Source organism: Anopheles arabiensis, chromosome 2 (genome assembly GCF_016920715.1).
Source record: "Anopheles arabiensis isolate DONGOLA chromosome 2, AaraD3, whole genome shotgun sequence".
Taxonomy (NCBI): domain Eukaryota; kingdom Metazoa; phylum Arthropoda; class Insecta; order Diptera; family Culicidae; genus Anopheles; species Anopheles arabiensis.
The window spans coordinates 86,375,532-86,397,543 of record NC_053517.1 but is presented as its reverse complement, the minus strand read 5'-3'; the positions used below and the strand labels follow the sequence as shown (position 1 = coordinate 86,397,543).

At 42.6% G+C, this 22,012-nt stretch overlaps 1 protein-coding gene and 1 long non-coding RNA gene across 10 annotated transcripts in view; one reads left to right on the top strand and one right to left on the bottom strand.

The window, feature by feature from the left end:
* The window catches only part of LOC120893818, a 55,853-nt gene that overhangs the window by 7,701 nt on the left and 26,140 nt on the right, over positions 1 to 22,012 (top strand). The window lies entirely within an intron of this gene.
* LOC120893820 lies at positions 11,348 to 12,959 on the bottom strand. The gene is made up of 2 exons (XR_005738155.1): positions 12,507 to 12,959; positions 11,348 to 12,385 (listed from the first exon to the last, which is right to left on the bottom strand). It is a non-coding gene; the product is annotated as an uncharacterized LOC120893820 (long non-coding RNA).

Genomic DNA, 22,012 nt, shown 5'->3' with positions numbered 1-22,012 from the left:
TTGAGTATACAATAAAACTTGTGGAACAATGTCGTTGTCTGAATGAACCCTTTGACCCTTTGCTGTTGTTGTACAATGTTAGTTTTAGTTTTTATAATTCCACAATTGGAATATACATATTGACTGTGATTTTTCAAAATCCTTAAAACAAATTTCCTAATACTTCAAATCGGTGTAGTAAACCTTACACGTTGAGCTACCTAATGCCTAATTTGAAGCTTCAAGAAAGTGACTCCTGCTCAGTACATGGCAAGTTACTTAAATCACCTGTTATAAACATGATTTATAGGCCCATTTGCACCGGCTTTTTTCAGGGCAAAAGACAATACTTTGGCAAAACTTTGAAATCCCTTACGACACGGTGGACATCTCCGTGCAGCTGATGCTCGGCATTACTAGCATTTTTTCCCCAATTTTCCTTCTGTATCATGCCAGCCAGTGCGCTGAAATGGGTCGAAAATTATTACCTGCGGATTGTATGATTTGGGTAAGGATTTCTAGTTGAAAATTGAATCTATCACACCATCGAATGTGACACAAGTTACACACACACAGCCATAAGAGGAAGCAAGCAAATGGGTTCTTCAATAATGTCACGCGCACGTCCTGCTCAAACTCGAGCAAAGCCATTACCGTTTTGGGGCGCAATGATTTACAATCACATTTTCTGTGTCTTTCCTATCTTTGGTGGGGCGTGTGCAGAAATCTCGTTCGGTCGCAATTTGTTCTTCAGATTCCTACAGGGATAGAAAGCCATGTTGCAATGTAAAGCGTTGTACGAATTGTGTAAGAAGTACGCAGCACGCAAATAGCAGATGAGGCTTTGCGTGAGTTTCATAATCCCGTACTTCAGAAGCTTCAGAAGCTTAATATCACGGCTTCAAAATCCCGTTTACTTTTGTGTGTGTGTGTGAGTGTGTGTGTGTTGAAAATGAGCAAATAATGATTCCATCCTTGAAGCACAAGTGCACCAACGTTTATTGCCAGCGTGTGTGTGTGTATGTGACATCGCTATTGGGTGAAAATTATGCCACTGGAGTGTGTGTGTGTGTGTGTGGTGCTGCAAGCAGGCGCTGTAAAGCAGGCGCTCGCCGGCGTCTAATAATCTACGCGTTTGTTCGAGCATTACCCGTGAGGAGCAACTCGTGTTGCGCGTGAATATGATTGATTGCGACGCCTAATTGATGGGTTTGTTTGAGGGGACAAACACATTTAGCTGGATGAAATGGCACCGTTTTGCTGCAAAGTGGAGATGGGATTTGCAGTTTGGCTTCAAAACTAGAGCAATTTATGCTACAAAAAAAAAAAGTTTCGACATACACTAACACTTTGCTTGCTGTGTCAAAACTAATTTGATCAAGTGTTGCATACATCCGTGCACATATTACACAGTTAAATGTATTTCTAACTTTCCATTCCAGCCTTGTTAAAAAAAGTTCCATTCCGTATGCGAAAGCTTCTGTTTCAGCTGGTTGCATTTCACTCATTTTAAAAATCCACAATCACCATTCATGAAATTTCATTTGAATAAGCTCGCTTCGTCAAGTATATTTCCTGCAAATTACTTACATTATTAAAATGCAAAACATTTCCACCCCATTCCTGCACCGGCAGCAGCACCAGCACCAGCAGCAGCAACAAACTTTCCACCACATTCATGATTAGTGCTGGAGTTAAACCAGAAAGTGAATTAAATTCTTTGTCTCGATTTTTCCCCATTCGGCAAGCTTTTAAATCCCATTACGAAGACCGATTCCACGTGGCAGGTCGTTCCTGTGGCCCTCGCCCATCCGCCCCTTCCATAAAGAGTGAGGGGCAGTTGGTGTGCCCCATCGTGTTCGTATGCTGGCGGAGCAAAAGTTTATGTAACACTTTTCTATTACAGCTGGCAGCAGGGGTCCGGGATTTTGGGCAACAAAAAAAAATTTGTGTGTGTGTGTCTGTTATGCTGTTTTGCTGGTTGTACCGATTATACCATACGACGGTACACATGGGCACAGGAGAAGATAGAACAGATAGAGTGAACATTGGGTGTTGTATTAAAATTACAAACAACAAAAAATAAAAGCAGGAAATGTACACAGCACACAATAACCGACGAGAAAAAAAAAAGAAAAAAAAAGCACAGCAGTGTGGTGTGGATGATTGGGAAATGGGCGCAAATATGCCTGCAAAAATTAAAGCAAAACCATAACGGGGCAAAATAAGAAATGGGGTTGCAAAAAATACGGTGGTTTACTCTTGCCGTAGTTTATACGCGGGCGCTGGGTCGCGGCGTGCAACAATGCGGAATAAAAGTTAAAGCAATAAGCTCTTCACCCTTTAAGGTCGGGCTTTTCCCAAACCTCCCTGCTTGGTTTGGAACTGGCTGGCTGCGGCCGCAGGGCTAATGCTCCAGATGCTGAGCTCTCTCTCCCGTTCCGGGTTGGTTGGCCCGAAGGGGGAAAGGTGTCGTTTTTTGTTTTGTTTTTGGTGGTGCACCACCTCCGTTTATTCGTTTGCACTGTTTGCATGGGTGTGGGTGCGGTCCGCAAAGTTAGTTTAGGCACAAGTTTGCTCGCTGTCTGGTGTAGTACGGTGAGCCATTTCGTGTTTTATTCATTATCACTTTCGCCTGCACAAAGTATCGTACCAGAGTGTGCAAATACTGCCCGCGGGTGCTGGATTGATCAATTCAAGGAGAAAGAGCACGGGGAGACTATTGGTTGGAGCACATATTGACGAGACGATAGTGTATTTTATTAAGGGAAAATTGTTACTAAAGTGGTCATACAGGGAACAAAGGAAGTATTGAAAAGAAGGAATATAAAATTTAAACCTAGCTTGCCCTGTAGCAGATCGAATTTTTTCTGTTATTCGCTTGTTTTTATCCAATTTTGCTGAGTTTAATTCATGTAATACATTGAAAAATTATTGAAAATAATTCTTTAAACATCAGCTTCAATTTGTTGCAATCTTTCCTTTAATGCACGAAATCAACTTTAATGCACAATTTTACAGGATTAATCCATTTTTCCTACGTCTGGAATTGGAACGAATTTTCACCAACCTCGATGCCCACGTGTACTGTACGACCAACCAACATTCTGCGGAAATGAATGAAATTACACAATGATTCCGCCTCGTTCGCATTGTGTTGGGCCCAAACACGGGTGGGCTTTTCGCATTCATTAGCATTATTTTTCGGGCCAAACAAGAGGCATTATTCATTTGTAAACGATTCTTCATTCGATTCATTAACAATATAATGTGTGAGCGTTTGTGTGTGTGTGTCGAGTTAATTGTGTGCCATTTATCCTGTGCGGTACAGAGAAACAAATCCATACCGTGAAAAACAAACGCCGAAAACAGGGAAGAATTACCAGTGTCAGCATTTTGTCGTCTGACTGGGATGCGTTTTTCCTGTGGGCACTGATTCCTGTGGCTCAAATATCCGGTGGGAAAGAAATTTGCATCAACATTTCCTTTTTGCTGTAGCTTTCTTCATAGCTGGATTGAAACGGTTTTGGTGGGCACGAAAGTACAGGAAAAGCGTGTCACATTGTGTAATAATTTCATTTTCAGCTACCGTATCGACGGACATTTCGATGGTGGGAAGGTCCCATTGGTCAGCCGTTTGCGCGTAGCCGTTCCTGTCACCTGTGCCTGTGCGGCTCGTTACACATGGGTGAACGAGAAGTTGCGTGATTTTTGTTTGATTGATTGCCACTGGGGGAAAATGAAGTTATGCTTCGGTCCTGCGCCCGTTCGCTATTGTTTTACCATGGGTTTATGGGGTTTAATTCTTCTTGCCGGTTGGAGTGTTTTTTTTTGTGTCCGGGGTTTTCGACGCTATAGTTTGCTCTTTTATACGGCTGACATTATTACGCAGCAGGGAACCGTGACCGTGGGTGGGTAAAGTTATTATGCGAGCCAGGCTATTAAAAATGCAAATGATACACCCCATACGACCGATGACTGCTTTGGCTGCGGTCAGCAGTCAACGGCGGACGGTTTGGTAACGTTTTTATTAAATAAAACAATCGCTTACAGCCTTAAGGGCTTACAGCATGTTTGGAGTTGGTGGTTTATGCGTGAAGTTGGTAGCTTTCGATCAAACCCCAGGAGATCAGCGACGAAGAAGTAAGCTTACTATCCATGCCAGCTTTTTGAACCATTATTGAAACAAAAAGCAAATTACAGCACGATACATTGACATAAGAGAAAAGATCGATTTGGTTACCAAGGATACGCAGCAGTGAGCGACAAAAGCAAACATGAAAAGAAAACAAATAACAAAAATCAACTACTAACGTGGAGCGGAATCCTGTCCTTCTCCCTCGCTTTAAGTACTGTTACTTAGTTCCATAAAACAATTTTTCTCTTCCGATTGTTGGTATCTCTCTTTGTAGATACAGCAAATCGTTGAACGATTAATTATTAATTGATACAATCTGCGCTTGAATCGACCGACCGAAACCGGCCGGACTAGCGTCGGAGTTCATTTCACTTGAGCGCTGGTACAGCTAAACTGGTCGTAAAAAGTTATCACGAACAAAAGAAGCAAAAGGTAACGAACCAGGGAAAGAAAGCAGAGCTCATTAATAAATCAATAACAATACACTCGGGTGTTGGAAGGAAAGGCTGTCGGCAATTCTGTTTTTTTCTCTTTTTGCTCTTTGCAACTAGACCGAAAGTGTTCATTCGAATTAGAGGAAACACCTTGCTTAAAAAGGGTGAATGTGGTTGAGTTTGCAGTTGTGGATTTGAGCAACAATCCATGTTGTATGAAGGATAGAGTATGTATTGTTTGTGTTGGAAGCACAGTTGTAAATTAAATACTACAATTGTGGATTTAAGACGATTTATATAACAAATGTAAAGGCCCGAGGACATTGTTCGTAATCGCTAGTGTAATTTAGATTTTCACTAGCGCATCTGGTGGCGGCTGGTGGAAGATTTTTTTGATTATCGAATCGAAAAAAAGGATTTAGGGATGAAGATCAGGGTTTTGGCATCAGTGTTACAAATACAAATACAAATGGTAGAGATTTTGTTGATAGGACTAAACGACAACAAAAAGGCAATGATTTACAACCAATTTTATTATAAAACCCCAAAACTGATGGACTTCATTCCTGGAGTACATTCCTGTAAAATAATTGATAAAATCATCGCTTGGTAAAATCATTTGATTGCCCTTTTTACGTTTATTTAATATGCGAATTACGTACAATAATCTTTTGCACCACTTCAAGTAAAAAATCCCTTTACGATGGCTGCATGAACACATAAAACACCCCTGGTAGAGTGGTTGCATACATGTAACGTCCTGCTCTTTTTATGTATGCCGTACCGTACCCGATGCTGACCTCTCAGAAAAAATACGTCCTCCCCAAACGTGTTCATTGCTTCCATTCTTTTCAGTGGCGGCAGTTTTGCCCCCGGCCTGAACCATCCAATGTGGGCTAATCGGATGCACCATAAATTGGGTTTAAAAACTGACCAGCGCAGCATGATATTTTGCAACACTGCGGTTTTGAGGGAGTTCCGGCACGAAACCGGCTCCGACTCCCGGAGCTGGAACGAACGACGAGCTGGCGTTACCACATCCGGGTACGGCTTACAAATGTTTAGCTCTTGCTTGAGATGGTTCTGTGTTTTGTTTTGCCGTTGCAGCATTACATGTGTGCCTCCCGTCAGCAAGAATGTTGATGTTTCCGGTAGGGGGCAGGTTACGCCGCAGCACATCAATATTGATCACCTTACTGTGTGTGTGTGTGTTAGGTAGAGGATGATCGGTCGTAAGGTTGAGTGGAGAGTATATTTTTTGTGTATGTTATTGCTGCCTTTGCCAGCCCGTCCCATTATCATCCATTATGCTACGGAGCAGAGGGATCATCGTAAGCTGAATTTAATGTAAAAAAACTACCCCTTTTTTGTGCGCAACACACTGTACGGGTAGATCCCCCTGGCGCCCCGGAGTGTAATAAAAGAGTGATGATGTATTATTTTTTGCACACTCTCGCACGGGGCTTTATTGGATGGGGTTTTTGGGAGCCTATGGGTTTTTTTTTTCTTTCTAATTTTCCAACCCCAAGGGAATGTTTCATTTCAGCGGGAGCAGAAGAATGGCTGTCGTTTTGGGATTCGATACAACACGTACACGTATGTAAGAAGAATGTTACTCAGCAGCTTCGGTCTCCGTTGAGCAAGGAGAAAAGTGTTTTAGTGTGATTGGAGTCGTTCGTCGCTTGTGCAACGTAAATAATACATATTGGTCGTACAAAAAAGTGTCTAAAACAAGGCGTAAAGTGGTAGACAAGTTTTAATGACTTTTAGAAAGAAACTTATGAAACATGAGGGCAAGAATTATGAAATTTGATCCTTGATGGATGCGAAAACAATGTTGAACAAATAATTTACCAACATTAACGTTTGAAAGTCGAGCGCCGCTTCATCATTATCGAGCTTGCGTTTGGGTGGGGGTATACGAAATGCCTGAAGAATTTTCCCTCTCCAATTCACCTCTCTCTCTCTCTACTCCTCACCGGCCGTATACTGTCGGCACACGGAAAACAATCCTTTTTCCTCTTGAGTACCCCTTTTTCACATCTAATGAACCGTAAAATTCCTGGGATCATCGAACGCCGATGATTAAGTGAGTGGCTTGAGGGCGTTATTTTATTTTCTTTTTTTGCCGTTCGGCGGGCGAGAAAAACGTAACACGTAAAGTGCATTTGTGGAGAAACCCGTCTGTCGATGTATATACCGCATCCTTTGGGGCGCACACATACATCTTTCTTCCCGCAAGCATACACACGTAGAGAACGATGGTTTCGTAAAGCATCCCATTTAGTAGAATGATTGGTCAACCACGGATAGCTCGATTATCCTTTTTCGTAGAACGATGGTATTCGTTGCTTTTTTTTTGCTTTTTTTTGTGGTAACTTTCTTTTTTTTTTGGGGACTGCCATCTTCCTTTTGGTTTAGTATCCTTTTTTCCTCTGCACACTGTGTCTAGTCGTCGCGTTGTTAGCGTCACACCGAAAGGGTCGAATTTCCGGCAAAAAGGACTTTTTCCGAGACACGAGCCCTGACAACGAGGCTGGAATGAAAATGGAAGAAGTTAAAATATGGCCGTTATAAAGTTGCTGCACGGTGGTGGATGGTCACCCACCACTAGACTAGACCCATCGGTGGAGGAGGTTGTCTGTGTTGCTCTCCAACCCATCGTCCCTGTTTTGTAACCTGCTAAGTGAAACAGTGTTAACACTGATGATGGTCGTGCCTATTTGTCGTTTTAGACCCGAGTCCTTTGCCTTGCTTCATCGACCAAAAAAGGTTAGAGTCGGCAAGGCGAAATGAATGAGAACTCCGGCTGAAAGAATGTCAAACCCCATTTCGGTGGGTTATCTTCAAACAATTTGTTGTGTCAGTGTAGGGCCTTCGACGACGTGTTGGTGCTGTGCTGAAATCAGGAAGAGGAGTAGTAAGAAGAACAAGTAGGAAAAGCAACCTTTATCGGATCTCGGATTGGGAATTCATAACGGATTGTCGGAGTCTATCGAAGGGTGCAAGGTTAGGAAATATGGACAAGCGATGTCTAGTTTCCTTTTTCGATTCTTCTTTTAGTGTGCACGATGATTGCTCACGGTAGGCTTTGGGGGGCATGGGAACTGTAACGGACGATTGATGACAGGGTAAATGGGGTGATAAAATGTAGCCAGGATAGAGGTCCCATTTTATTCAATCAATGAAGGTTCGGTGGTAGTTTGCTGCCAGTTTAGGAACAAATGTCTAGTCTAAGAAAAGGATTTGGTGGATAATCATTGTACGTTGACGGTAAGTACGAACGCGTAAGGAGAATTTATTTCTGTCTGTTGATTGTATTGCTACCATGTGATATTGGAAGTAAATTTAAATTATTTGAAGCATTTAAATGTTGATTCTGGTATGTTATTTGATGGTGATCCAGTTAGACAAATGCATTCTTGAACGTTTTATAACTGTTGCCCTTTAGAAAGTACGCAAATTGCAACGTATCAAGTAAAAGAACTGCTTTATTTGATTAATAGTTTGACATATTCTTTGTCAGAATGATAACGTGATAACGCCAGAAGTATTATCTCTTTCTTTTCATTTTAATGCATTGCGGCACGTGTGATACGATCATTTTTGCTAGCACGTCATGCAACACGCACTGTAAGCTTTTGCGTCATATTCTAGGAAGGATATGATTCTACGAAGCTGTTGCAATATAAATAGTAATGTCCTTCTACGAAAGCCGACACCAACATGGTGATGTAAATTTAGGTTATTTCATTTATATGCGACTTTATGTCCTGCTCCGTGCAGGTTGTTAATCTTTAATTCTCGTCAGTGACCGTAGGCTTCGCAGGGTTTCCTCCCAATAATCCTTACCGATGCTCCGTAAGTTTTACAGAGAAACCTTGCAACAACAAGGGTTTCCGTTGACACTGCCTCCATTTGCACAAACGTTTGATGTGGTTTTATGATTGTGCTTGTTTGTTTTCCTAAAAAAACCCACAAAACTTTGGGATGATCGGTGTAGATCCAAGAAGACCCTACCAGCTAAAGACTGTGGAAATGAGTTTCAGATAGTATTTGGTAACCCACTCAAAACCACGCAACCGGACACGTGGAGTAGCTGAAGGTTATCAAGGCTCTTCTTTTCTGATGCTCTCACCCACCCAGATTGACTCTGTGTGGTTTATGGGTAGGCGAGGGCAAAAGTTATTGACATCATTATGTGCTGAAGTTCCATCCCGACGACTTCTGTTCGATGGTGTATGGTTCGATTTTAATATCGCTCGTTTCACCTGACCGAGAGTGCCCTTTCCGGGTGATACGGGCACCACAAAACATGGGCTTGTCACGTACCTTCCTAGCACGAAGGTATGGATTTTTGATTTTTTAAATTTCTCACCATGCGCCAGAAGGTGTTGGAGTAAACAAAAAAAAAACTCTCGAAACACCGACGAAGGAGGAACTGATATATTGTGCGAATGTTGTCATAAAATTTCCATCAATCATCAAGCCAACGGGCAACTTTATCGAAAAGCGAAGTGTGAACGCATGGAAAAGTATAAGCTATTGGGAAGAAAAGTTGAATGCTTGCAGAAAGTTGTCCCAAGAAATTCTTGTCGAATCCAACCAGGCTACCCAAAAAAAAAAAGAACCTTCCGCTGCAACTTTGAAAACATTCCCGTGAGGAAAGGCCAGCACTCAATTCGGGTTTATGTGTACGGGAACCCCGGTTTAGCTAAGCTGTGTATGACGGAATGGGATGGATGCAGCAAATCTCTCCAACAGGCGTCATCAAACTTCACCGCGCTGTGCACCTTGTCGATCCTTTTTCTTCCTCCCTATTCCATTGGACTCTACATTGACAGCAAAGCAAGAGCATTAAATCCTTTCAAATTTTCATATCACTTCAGACTTGCGTCGAAAAACGGTCCCTGCGGGATGAAAATGTGCAGTCGCTGGTACTGGGAGTGGGCTTTTGCAAAGGGATCTGAGAAGCGATGGGGCACGGTGGAAAGTTTTGTAATAAAAAAGTAATTTCACCTCTCCTCGAGATCATCTTGAAGTCGTCCCTCGGTTTTACCCTTCCCGAATGGCGAACCTTTCGCTATCGTCGTACTTTTTCGGCCGTGATTGCATCCGTACGCAGACGGAATGGTTCAGCGATGGGTTGCCATAAAGTATGAAGTGGTAACTATGGGCAGGTTTTATGAGAAAGCTTTTTCTGTGTGTCGCTTTTTGTGCTGCTAGTGGGGAGCTTTTTTTCTCGTTCACTCTCATTGAAATACTAAAATTAGATGATGCTCCTTATAGTAGCAGTTCATTTTGTCGGCAGATGATCTATTCGATTAAGACCAAATGATGTTTTCGCACCACTACCAGCAGCAAAACAGTTGATAAAGAAGTATAATTCAGTTATTTATTCATTGCCAGTTTCGTTTTTTTATGTAAGTTCATCTATCGATTGCTTTGTACGCTGTTTGTTCCCGTTTTTCGTTCAAATCAATTTATAAGAATGATAAGGTATACATTAAACGGCATCGTTTTGTTGCTTCTATTTTTGTCTTTGTGCTATGGTACCGTGAAAACTGTTCATTTCTGTAATAATCTCTCCCTGGTGGCAGCTAGTAGCTCTCTAGCAGGATAAAGATACACGTGTAAACAAACGATACTGAATAATAAATTGACCATAATCCATCGATAGCGCATCGATAGAAGCAGAGAACGGCATACAAAAGATGGGGCAAAAAATGAAGAGCAACATAATCAAAGAACATAAACAAACCACCGCACCGGAGACAGGAAGGAGCACAGCTAGTCTTGATACGTCAGAGCCACCGTAATCCTTAGCTCAGATAAGACCGCCCTGCTGTGTAACTTTACCTGTTTTTTTTGTGTATAGCGACTAGTTTTGATTGCAAGGATGAAGACTGCGCTCACACCCATCTGTAGCTAATCGAGAGTATTACTATCAGCCCAATCGATAGCTTAGCCTGTACGTTATGTTTGTTAGTTGAATTTTCTTTTCTTCCTCGAGCTGTTTTCCTCATCAAAAAAGTCGAGCGTAAAATGTACGCTGCCCATCATGTACCCATAGGTGGATGAAAAATTAAATGTTGCCGGGTGAAAGATAAAAGAGCAAGCTTGCTGACCACCGTTCTGCGAAGGGTTTAGCTTATGGTCAATTTTCCGTCCGGGTGATTTTGTGTTAATCTCACCAAGCACTGTGCTGTGTGTAACAGTGGCAAGTCGACCGGCAACTATTTTGTGCACCTTTCGAGGAACACATCCTATCAGGAACCTAACCTCAGGTGAACTGTTCGTATTATGCACACTCTTTTTGCGATGTAATAAAGCAACGAATTTAATATTATTATGAAACGAGCTGCTATGTTTAACAGTACTCATTTACAGGGTTCTTCCGACGATTTATTTAACATTTTCACTTGGGATTTTATTGATCCGCTACATTTTTTAAAAACGATGTCATGATTTTTCCCTGTTTATCAAATATTTTTAAATCTGTCCTAGGGTGTAATGACTACTTCCCAATTTAATGCGATAATTTTTTTAATGCGATTTAATGCGAAAAGGTGGAACACGTTGAAACATATTAAAATAAATTAAAAATAGACAAAACAAAAATATTTTAAATAATTGTATATAAAGATACCGTGAAAAGCATTGAAATAAGTACTTTTCATTTATATATTGACCCTATACAATGTTCTTCAATTATGAATGTCGAATGTCCCTCATGGAATCGTCGTGACATATCATGGTTACAAATCAACAAATGGTAACACATTATGGTAACAGCTTTGATTGGCAACAACAACAATAACACATATTCCGTTCTATATATTATCATATGTATGATAATGAGAAGCACTACATGACGTTCTTTGTTTTACATGGGGTATACGCGATCCATTAGGTTATTAACAACCGGCAGACGCACCATATCAAGCATTTCATATCAAGTCTTGTCTCGGTCTAGCACCTCGGAGTGTGGTGCGGTACCTCTCACAGAGCTTTCTTTTGTTGCAGATAGAATGAAAAATCCAACTACTAGAAAAGTAGAAAGCTTTGCCTACGCGAAAGCACAACACATTTTTTAGACGATTGCACGGACAAAATAGACGATCATCATCATTACCGATTCTCCCATGCCTTTTCAAATCCTCAACATTCCCTCCCATACTGATAATGGAATGTTTAAAATTGTTTCCCTGCATCCAACAGGAACATTTTCATCCTCATCCACCAAAATCGCTCCAAAAACCGGGGTGTGTGTGTGGCAGGGAACGGGGTTCATAAATTTAAGTGACTATTATCTGCACTCGCAGTTGCTTAACAGCCTTCCGAACAGCCTTGTAATGTGCGATGGTGCGGCTCTTCAAGCACACGTGGGTACAACAATGCTGATCGTTGACCGGATTATCGCTTCACTGTTGGTTGCGATGTTTCTGGCCCTTTTCCACGCCCCGAAAGCGAAGGGATGAAAAGGTTAAAATCATATTAACGGGAGCAATTCAAAGCGCGAAGGGTGGGTAGGATATGGGCAGCGGGAGGTCCTGTCGAACGATTGGCTATAATCGTTCGCGGTGAATGGGTCACTTCCGAGAGGGTCGTGGCCATAATTACCGATTGAATGCTTTCCGGTCGAGCGGAAGCGGGCCGGGGCATGTGCATTAACGGTTGCGGTCCTGCGCTTAATGCAAGTGCAGCCATGGTCGTTGTTAAAGGCGGCGAAGGTACACGGATTGATCGAAAAGCGTGATTTACAGAGTAACGAGCGAACAAACGCTTTTCAATACTTTTGGCTTCGGGAATTATCTGTAATTAACAAAGAGCTCTCAAGTTGAGTAAAGTTGAAGTAAATCGTTAGTTTGTTTTATGTCAAGTTTATACTCTTGCACAAAGTGTTTCACTATGAAATGAATATTCATATATTTCCATTTGTTTAATATACTTACATAAATTAACAAACCATTCCAAACACGCACGCTGCACTGTAACAGTTGCGGTGCAACTGTTCATTCGCTGGAAGTAATAGAGTCGATTGATTTTATTGCATTGCAAGATATTCGCATCACACCCAGCATCCTCCATTAATGCAGCCCGGCACAATGGTGCCACCATTGCAAACGTAATATCCGGTGCCGGTTGACGGGTTCGCGCTTTTATTGTTTGCTCGTTCGTGCATCCCGGACTCCGGCTCAGGCTCGTAGCGCGTAGTTGCTCATTACGCGAGCACTACTAGAAACTGGAGTGTAGCAGCTAGTGTGTGTGTGTTTGTTGCTACACTAATGTTTCCTTTTTTTAAACAGAGCTAGAAGAAGGTGGAATTTAATTTTAAAAAGCAGCCTGCACGACGGTGCCTGCATTGAAGAACTGCGGCTGCGATAAGAGAAGCTACACATGGAGCTCTGTTGTTTAGCTGTTGCAGTTGCAGCATTACAAAAGGCAGCAGCTGGTTGGGATTGTGTTTGCGTATAACGGAAGCATAAATATTAATTAGAGAATGCGATAAGCGTGAACCGGGGCGTGAAAATTGATCCTTTACATTTGCAAGGCAAGGCTTTCGCGCGGCAAATGCTGAGTGTGTGTGTATAATCGTGGAGAAAATGCACTTCAACACTGCTGTTGTTATTTATGGGGTAAATGTGCAATGCTTGGTGCGTGCGTTTGATATGCTTTAGTTCATTTAAAGCATGCAAACATTATCGCTAAAACGATAATGTGCATTTTAACGGCAAATGTAACATATACAACGTTGATGAAGGAAGTTGCTTTTTTTCTATTCAATAACCCAGTGAGAAATTTATAACTGCTCTGATATTTTGTTTGATGCTATGAATTTGTGTTGGATCTTTACGTACAATAGAATCCTGTGAAAATATGCTTCGTACTTCCATAAAGTGTAGGTTGATTGAGTTTTTTTTAAATTATTTTATACTGAACAATCCCCAACTCGAGAAAGTAATAGTTTATAATGAACATGTTTCACCCATTTCTAGAACTATCCAACAATAGCCCGTGTACGTTTAAAGCAATCGTGGTTGTACAGTTCAACGAAACTCGTTCGATTCCGGGGTTATTGTTGCCGTTGCAAACTCCCCCCTATTTGCAATTTCATCGATATTTGATGCCATGGGCTTTGCTAAGCTGACAAAGAACGCATAGATTATGGAGATGAAGCCGAAACAATCGCCCATCGGAGCCACCGGAGGTGCAACCGTTTGTGATGCGAATTTCGCACACGCTGCGCATCGTCCGAATTGAGTTTGAATGCTGGATTTTGCGTTCGATTGGCACCCGGGTTGCAAGCCTGCTGTCGCTTTCTTTTTTCATCGATACAATAATTCCGTCATGATTCTCGTTTTGCCGGGTGCCGGTTAAAGAATGTCCGATTCCGGCCATTGGTTTGGCACAGGAGGGATAGAATTTCCTGTCAGACAGATGGTTTTTGAAAACCTCTCTCCACCGGGACCGGATGCAGCGTGCACAATCGGTGTTTTGTGTGTGTGTGTGTGCGTGTGTGTGGATTGACAATTTCCCTTTCGAAAGCAATTGCATTTGCCCGTTGCATGTTTTGTGTGATTTTCCGCACCGGCAGGCATTTCCTCTGTCGGATTTGGAAGTTCCCAGCTATGAGATGGAATAAGGGTTTGATGAAAAAAAGCACTTCCTGCTACATCTCACGCCGGCTGTCGGCTGCCAACCGATGCCAAAATCTCGCACGGATACATTCCAATTCAGGAAATGTAATGCAACGCCTGCTGTGATGATAACGTCGCCGTAAAAAAAATACACCTCTTACCCCTGCTGACGGCCTCGGTCATGCTTCCCTTTCTGGGACAGCCGGAAAATGATGATGTGTGCGATAATTGTTTTGAAGTGGTGCGGCTGCCTGGACGTGTGGGAAAAGCGTTTTGTCGAGTCGAATTTTTCCCGAATCCACCAACTCAATCACCGGCACAACACAGACCAAAAACTGCGGCCAACACCGGTCCACATCTGCAGCTGACATGAGCTCGTACCGTGCACAGTTTGATGTTTCGATTTGAGCGGCCATATTGTTGCGGTGATTACATCGGCTGCCGCGCGAGCCCGCTGCTACTCCAGTTAATCACCGGAACCTTTGAGCGCTTTATGCTTGGAGGTTGAGCCGACCATCATCATGGTCTGGAGCTGCGTCGGGTAGCGTCCGGCGGAAGATTGATGAGATTGATTACGTTGAATGAGCGCGTATGTAGGTGGGCGCACCTGCTCCTTTTGACAGCGCGGGTGCATTTGTGATTGAAAATTGAGATGTGCTTGAAGCCGTAGCTGCCATTCGAGCTATGGGTTAGCGTTTAGTGAACTGGATTGCGCTTTTGAACGACCGGGGATGGATCGGAGCGGACAATGGGATTTAGCTCTTTGATGGATGCATCTTCTTTTCTGTGAAGCTACCATCATTGTCCATCATAATAAAGGAGACTGCATTTAAGATGCATTCGGCATGTGCTCAAGCAAGTCAGCCACACTATTGTTAGAAGTTACACATCGTAACATTATTCTGAGAAGGATATATACGAACGCTTTTTTTCATGCCATCAGATTCCGCAACAGAACTCCATTTGAATGGCGTACTTTGCACAGTCGATTGATGTATCGTGTTCTTTACGCCGAGTACTTATGTGTGTGTGTGTAAATATACGCTCTTTGATGTGGTTGTGAATGGAGTTTGGTGCACAAGGAATTGTCATATCCAGGAATAGGGCAGTCAGAGCGGAAGCTTTCTGTGGTGAGAGGAAATTGATTCTATTATTAGGAAGCCTGTGTGTACATTCAATTCCATTTGATTTGATGTAGTGGCTCGGTGCTACATGTGTGGCTATATATATATATTGGTGTTCGGATGAAAGAGAGCTAAGGGGGTAGTGGATTTACTGAGAATGACCTGAATAAATATTGCTTTGTGAAGATCTGTCAAATATTTGTTAAGAGGTAAGAAGTAAGGCTGATATTGTTAAGAACGCAAAGGAAGTGATAACAGTTTGAGTCTTGCAAGATCTTGCTTGAAGTGATTTGGGATGTTGATCCATAATAGAATAGTTTTGCTTACGGACAGAAAGGTATAGCAAAATCCATTGTGATGTAATGTAATTGAATTTGTTGTACATAGTTTAATATTGCAATGCGTAAAAAACTACACCTGCCATCATTCAACAATTGCTTTACTTAGTTTGCAGAATTTTGTTCACAAGGTTTCGAATGGCATAGTCTACGCTACACCTTGAGGACCCTCGAACTACCCGTGCACTGTGAAGCATCATCTCCTTTAAAGCATCACCAATTAAACAGTGTCACGTGTCTCTCACGTTTATGACACCGTCCACTGGTGTCTCTAGGGCGTCCGGAAGGTTTCAACCTCGCCGCACCAGCAGAGCACCACCACCAGATGGCGTATGTTGTACTCCTCGCTTCTGTCGGGTGGAAAGCGCTCCCACCTCTCCTCAATTAGTGTCCAATATCTCGCGAATGTTGCACCTCAAGCAAGGGAGCGAGGAGGAAAAAGTTTTTAATTAAATTAAGCCCGATCTGAACACATTTTTCACGGGCTCGCTCGCGTCTGAACATTATCAGACGGTTCGGAGTGTTGGCTGTGTGTGCACTGCCGGAGAAGGAATGGAAACAACACAACACCGCTTCTTCTGTCTGTCTACTTCTACCAGCAACGGTGATGGATAATTAAAAATGCATCTCATTTCAAAAGTCTTTTTTTTCGATGGTTGTTGTTATTGTTGGAAATTTGACCCCTCTGAGCCTATGATTTGCTGTCACTTTCGCTTCTGCTGATTGGTTTTCTGGGATGGTTGAAGAATGTTTGCGCTACATTGATTGATGTAGCACGCCTCGCTCGACGGTGTGCGATTGATTTGATTGTGCTTCTGGCTTGGTGGGAAATTTAATTTAATATCCACTGCTCTGACGTTTATGAACAACACCTTCTCACACGCCGCGGACAGATCGGGCTCGAGGGTGGACGAGTTTGCAAGCGCTCTTCAGTTACAAATTGTTTCAACTCGATTTTTACGCAAGATCGTGAAAATTTGGTTGTTCTCGTGTCGCATCCTCTCTCGGGGCGAGAGTAGATTTATGAAATCCTCTAACGGCGTAATAAATCCATCGAACTTTACGCTCGAGTGACGTGCCCGGGCATGGGAGAGATTGAGGCTGGAGGGCATCTTAAACTTTCGCCAAGGAATCGGTTGGCAGAATGGCAAGCAATAAGTTATTTTGTTTTGGACCACCACCCCCCGTGCTGGCGAGAAATCGTTTTTCGAAAGTTGATTTTACGTACTCCCTGCTTTTCCCTGCTTGCTGTCAAAGCTCTCTGAATGGGTTGCTTTCCTTTGCTTTGCGCGGAAGGAGGAACGGGTGAAATGGAGTGAACACGAGTTTGCATACTTGCAACGCGCCAAGGCGTGCAGGGAAAAGTTTTCTAATCACTTCGGGTGACTCTCCGCCTCTGCGGATGAAGTTCGGGACGATTTCCGTCACCATACCGGTCATTAAATGCTCGAGTGAGGATACGATGGGTGAAAAAGAAACAAAAAGAAAAGTAGGGAAAAGAATACATCAACCGAACTGAAGCTTCTGCTTTACTGGTAGCTCGCTCTGCGAAAGGGTTCGCTGGGTGGTTTAGATTATAATTGCGTAACTTGTGCCGTGTGCTTCGAAATATGGCTCATTTTATGTTCTCGTCTTCTATCTCACTCAGGCTTTCGGAATGTGCGTGTTGGTTGCTAGTTGAAGGCAGGCAGCCGTATGTAAAAAATGTAAAAAAGAAGCTTCCACGGGCCCAACGGATGTAAAATGTGTTGATTTGAAGCACGACGTTGATGATGGTGAAAAGTATTAATTTAATCTTAAATGCACTGAAGCACATCGACCCTTAATCCTTTGCTATGTAGTCAGTGTTCTATTTGAGTGAGTTTAACCTTGTTAGTTACCATTTTGATGGCAAGGATTGGATCGATTAAATTTGATCAATTTTAAATTAAATCTTGTGTTGATTGATTTATTGTACTAAAACCCGATCATTTATGTCTTAATAATTGTTAAATACTTTACTATGCCCAAGGTACACCAATATCTTCTGTTTATAATAATTTTTTATCCAAAATATGCCAGATGGACTGTTTTTAATGTGCGCAGCTAGAATCAGCAAGTCGTGATAAAAAAACGGTCCATAAAAAATGCACGTAACTGTAGTCGTTTCGCTTCCCTTAAACTGAACCGTTAGCTCAGGAGCAAGTGTGTTTGAAGCGGTTTTTTCCTCCTCTCCAGTTTTTTTTTCGGTCACAAATATGCCTTTAAGCTAACTATCAAAGCACATAAGAAGCACGTGCCCCGTGCGGTCGATGCTCGTAAAGCGAAGTTCCTCCGTAGGCCGACCGCTTGGCTTCTTGAAGAAACGCAAGCAAAAATGCTTGAAATTCAGAGGAATGGTAGAACGTGGACGCGAAAGAGGATGAGGAGGAGCAAAAACAAAAATATAAGCACTTAGGCCACCAAATGCTTAAACAAAAATATCGCCATCCATCGACAAAGCTCAAGGGTAGAAGGCTACTAGGCTGCTAACCACTATCGCTGCTGCTGCTGCTGTTTCTGGCGGTTATGGTCGGCTGTTGGCACTAGCGGTACTGAAAGTTATTGCTGCTTCGTGTGCTTGGCATGCTGGCTGTTTTTTTTCCTCCTGTTACTTGCTGCGTTCCAACTGTTTGTTATGCCCACCCATCATCAGTGTGAGGAGTATTGCTTGCGCTCGTTTTGGTGCAATTTTCAAACGCTTGCGTTGCCGTTTTTACTCGGCTGGGTTCGCCTTACGAACATCAAACGAAACAAACACGTCCACGAAACGTGGGGGCAGTTTTTTGTTTGGCACTGCAGTAACAGTGCGGGTACGGTCCAGTGTGTTCACGATGTAAGTCGAATCCAATCCACCACGCATTGTAGGCTGCAAATTATTGTCGTAAAAGCTTGGAGACTCTTTCTTTGGTTGGTAAATGGCAGGAAAAAGTTAAATCGGATGCTTGCATTTGGAGCGGTCGTAAATTATGAACAAGTACTAGCCAGTGGTTGATGCGAGACGATAGGAGGCAGAGGGCAATTCCACGGCAAGCGGGAAAATGATGATGATTATTGCGAAATAACGATAAGCAATAAAAAGGACAATCGTTGAGATAATAATGGTATTCATTTCCGATTATCATTTCTGTGCCCTTTGATTTCACGTGAATTCCAACAGAGAAAGCAATCATAAAGATCACGTGCGAAGGAAATCCAGTCGGGGCAAATGCTGCGTTGTTGATGTGTTCCGTCAAAGGTAGCATACCTTTTGCTGTTGCGTGCTGGCGTGAAATACCAGGCGCTTCCATCGATCCCCCGGTGGCGGCAACTCTTCCATTGCCTGAATATGGTCAGTGATTGCGAGTCAAAGCGCCGGCGGGTATTTTTTGCCTCATCAGCCCTTAGTTTAGATGGCAAAGCCGGCATCTACAGCAGTGGCCGTGTCAATCATGGTGAAATTTCATGCATTCTCCCTTATGCCCTGAGGGGGGGACTGCCCGGAGACCGTTCGTGACCGGTTTTTCGGTGCCGTTTTCCACCCGGACAAAGCACGATTGCACGATGCCAGTTATGATTGTCGATGAAAAAACAGGTATACCAACTAACACCCGAAAACTCCAATCAACTGCCAGCAGTGAAACAATAAAGCAGCTAGAACAAAGCAGCAGCCAAAACAAAGCAAAAAAATGGTACAAAAATCATTCCAAACCAAGGTGAAACAATCGCATAAACAATGCGGGATGGAATTGATATGAGTGGGGAAAAAATAAAACTAAGCAAATGAGTAGAAAAGAAGTAATTCATTTCGGTGTGCGAGAGTTAGAACAAAACAAGCGGTCGGCAGGTAGGCAGGACAAAATATTCAGTATTCAAAAGACCAACCAAACAAAAAAAAACCGGGCATTTCAGCTGTATAGAAGCTTTTATTCGTTTGGCCGGTGGGGCCATGCAAAGAAGGCATCTTCTGTGCGGACTGGCTGATGAGTGTCCGGAGTGATATTCGTTGGCTGGCTTTATAATTATTGGTATCATTTGTGCGCCGTTATTTTGCGCTGACACGCAGCTCAAATTTAACTGGAACTGCTTTTGGGTAGCGAATTTTTTTTAAACAGTTTTACAACCCAACAGAGAGTTCTGTTTTGGGCTTGGCATTGCATTGTGTGTTCCATTTAGTATGGCGTGACTTAGCGTTGTTCGCTTGGTACATTGGTGCCAGTTTTACATCCGTCCAAACACGCCGAGAAGAGTTTGATGGCACACGATAGTAAAGTTTATAATTTTGTTTTATTGTTTTCATATTTTGCTGACTTGACGTACGTCGTGCTGTACGTAAGCTGAATGCGTGCATCGACACAAAACTGGTACCAAAACGAGCAGAGTAAAAGTAGAGATTTATTTTGCCACAATCTGCATGTCCTGCTCCATGATGGACAATAGTGAACAATCATAAATCAGCAAGTATTACAATTTTTTGGTCACCACTAAATGGTTCACTGGGCTGCATGGTGATATGTTTCTGCTCCCCACGATCAAGCGTGCGTCTGGAAAGTACAGGGAGAGCCGTTGGGTTGTAAAGGTATGGTTAGATAAAAATTTGTGCTGTAAAGATTTACGGTGCATCGGGCTTGTTTCCGCACTGCTGCAGGAACAGATGTCCATGATTCGTGTTGTATCGTAAATCAGACTGCTGATGATGCGGCATAAATTTTAATTTCAGAAAGAATGTTGCAAAGTGCATTTTACTGTGATTTATTAGAAATGACATTTTCTAGCTAAAATGAGAATATTTAGTAGGAAAAAAAGGAAGCAATTCAATATTCTGGCAAATCTTACACAAAGCTACGTACGTTTCCAAATTGAATCACCTTGATGGATAAAATATCCATTACTATTATCAAGCGGTGAGGCCATTTCAAAGCTTTACCGCCAAGAACGAAATACACCCTGCCGTTGGCGTTTCTATTCCAAAGCATTCGAATGTGAATTGAAAATGGCTTATTTAGTGTCAAAAAGTAATTCTGATTTGTGATCAAAATATATAATCAATTTACAATTAATAGAAAGGTAACAAGCGATGCTATTCATGAAATTAACTTATGTAAACCAGTCCCTTGTGAAGTTTGTTTAGTTCTTTGGTTGGTCTTTTTGGTTGTAGATCCTGCCCTGATTTGTCGCCTTCTTATCTCGATAAAAGTAAAAGCTGCAAGAAACGAACAAAACCTACCTCCCTGCGAGAAGTCACTGTATCTACCTTTGCTCTCTGTACCATTTACACCCTCAGGGGGGTTGAGCGAATAGAGTTTCTGGAGAAGTGACCGTACCGCCGACCTTCCGAGGATCACGGTCTGTCAGTCTGTCTGCCCCGCATCATGAAAAATGAACGAGGCAATTTGAAAATTCATCCCAGTGACCCCGCTGGGAGGCTCCGTTACACACTCTTGGGGCTTTTTTCGGTACTTTCGCCTTTGCGAAGCGTCGGTTTGGCTGGCGGCCAAACACTAGCCTTGCAAAACGAACGCCCTGTGCCGGGTTTTGGAGCGATGGGTATTGTTTTATAAATGCATGAAAAGTGTAAATCGTTTACGAAGCCATGCTAGGCACCGGGATGGGTTCGTTGAATTTGTTCGACAGACGAACGCTTTGTACATTCAATTTTCCGGTCAACCTTTTTGACATGTGCTCCGGAAAGAATGGATGAATGTTTTGCTAGCTGTGCCTAGTATGTGTGTGTGTGGTGTTTGTGTCTCTTCCACCAAAAAGGCAGTTCTCTTTCAGGGCTGAACTTAATCCATTTACAACAGCATCTTTATGCTTTTCGCATACATCCTATTTTTATTCGAATAGTTTAGGCGTATTGGCGTAAAAGGTGTGCATGGCATTTTGCAACACAGGGTGACACGAGGGTGAACACATAAATCGCTGCGAAGAGACCCGAAAATGTTTGGCGCTGATGAAATATTCAGCAGCAAACGGCTTGGCAGCGTGTAGACTACCGTTTTGAGTAATTGGGTGAACCAATTTGTGTGCAAATTTATGGCAAATTATACACTTCGCAAGGTATGGGTGGACACGACACGATACACAACATGCAGGCCTGGCGCATGTGTGTGCTGTTTGTGATTGGGAAGTAAACTGTCAACTGGTCATTTAATCATGCAGTCGGTGACATTGCTTTAATGGAGGGCAGTGCATTTAGCAAATGTGACATATTTTAAGGATACACAGACGTTTCAAATCTGGTCGTTAGCAATCACAACAGACTTGGAAATAGTACTATTTTATTGTTAAAATTGTTTTGAATTTCAGTAAGTTTACACACTACAAAGCATGTACCATTTTTATAGGTGTCTCGCTCGAT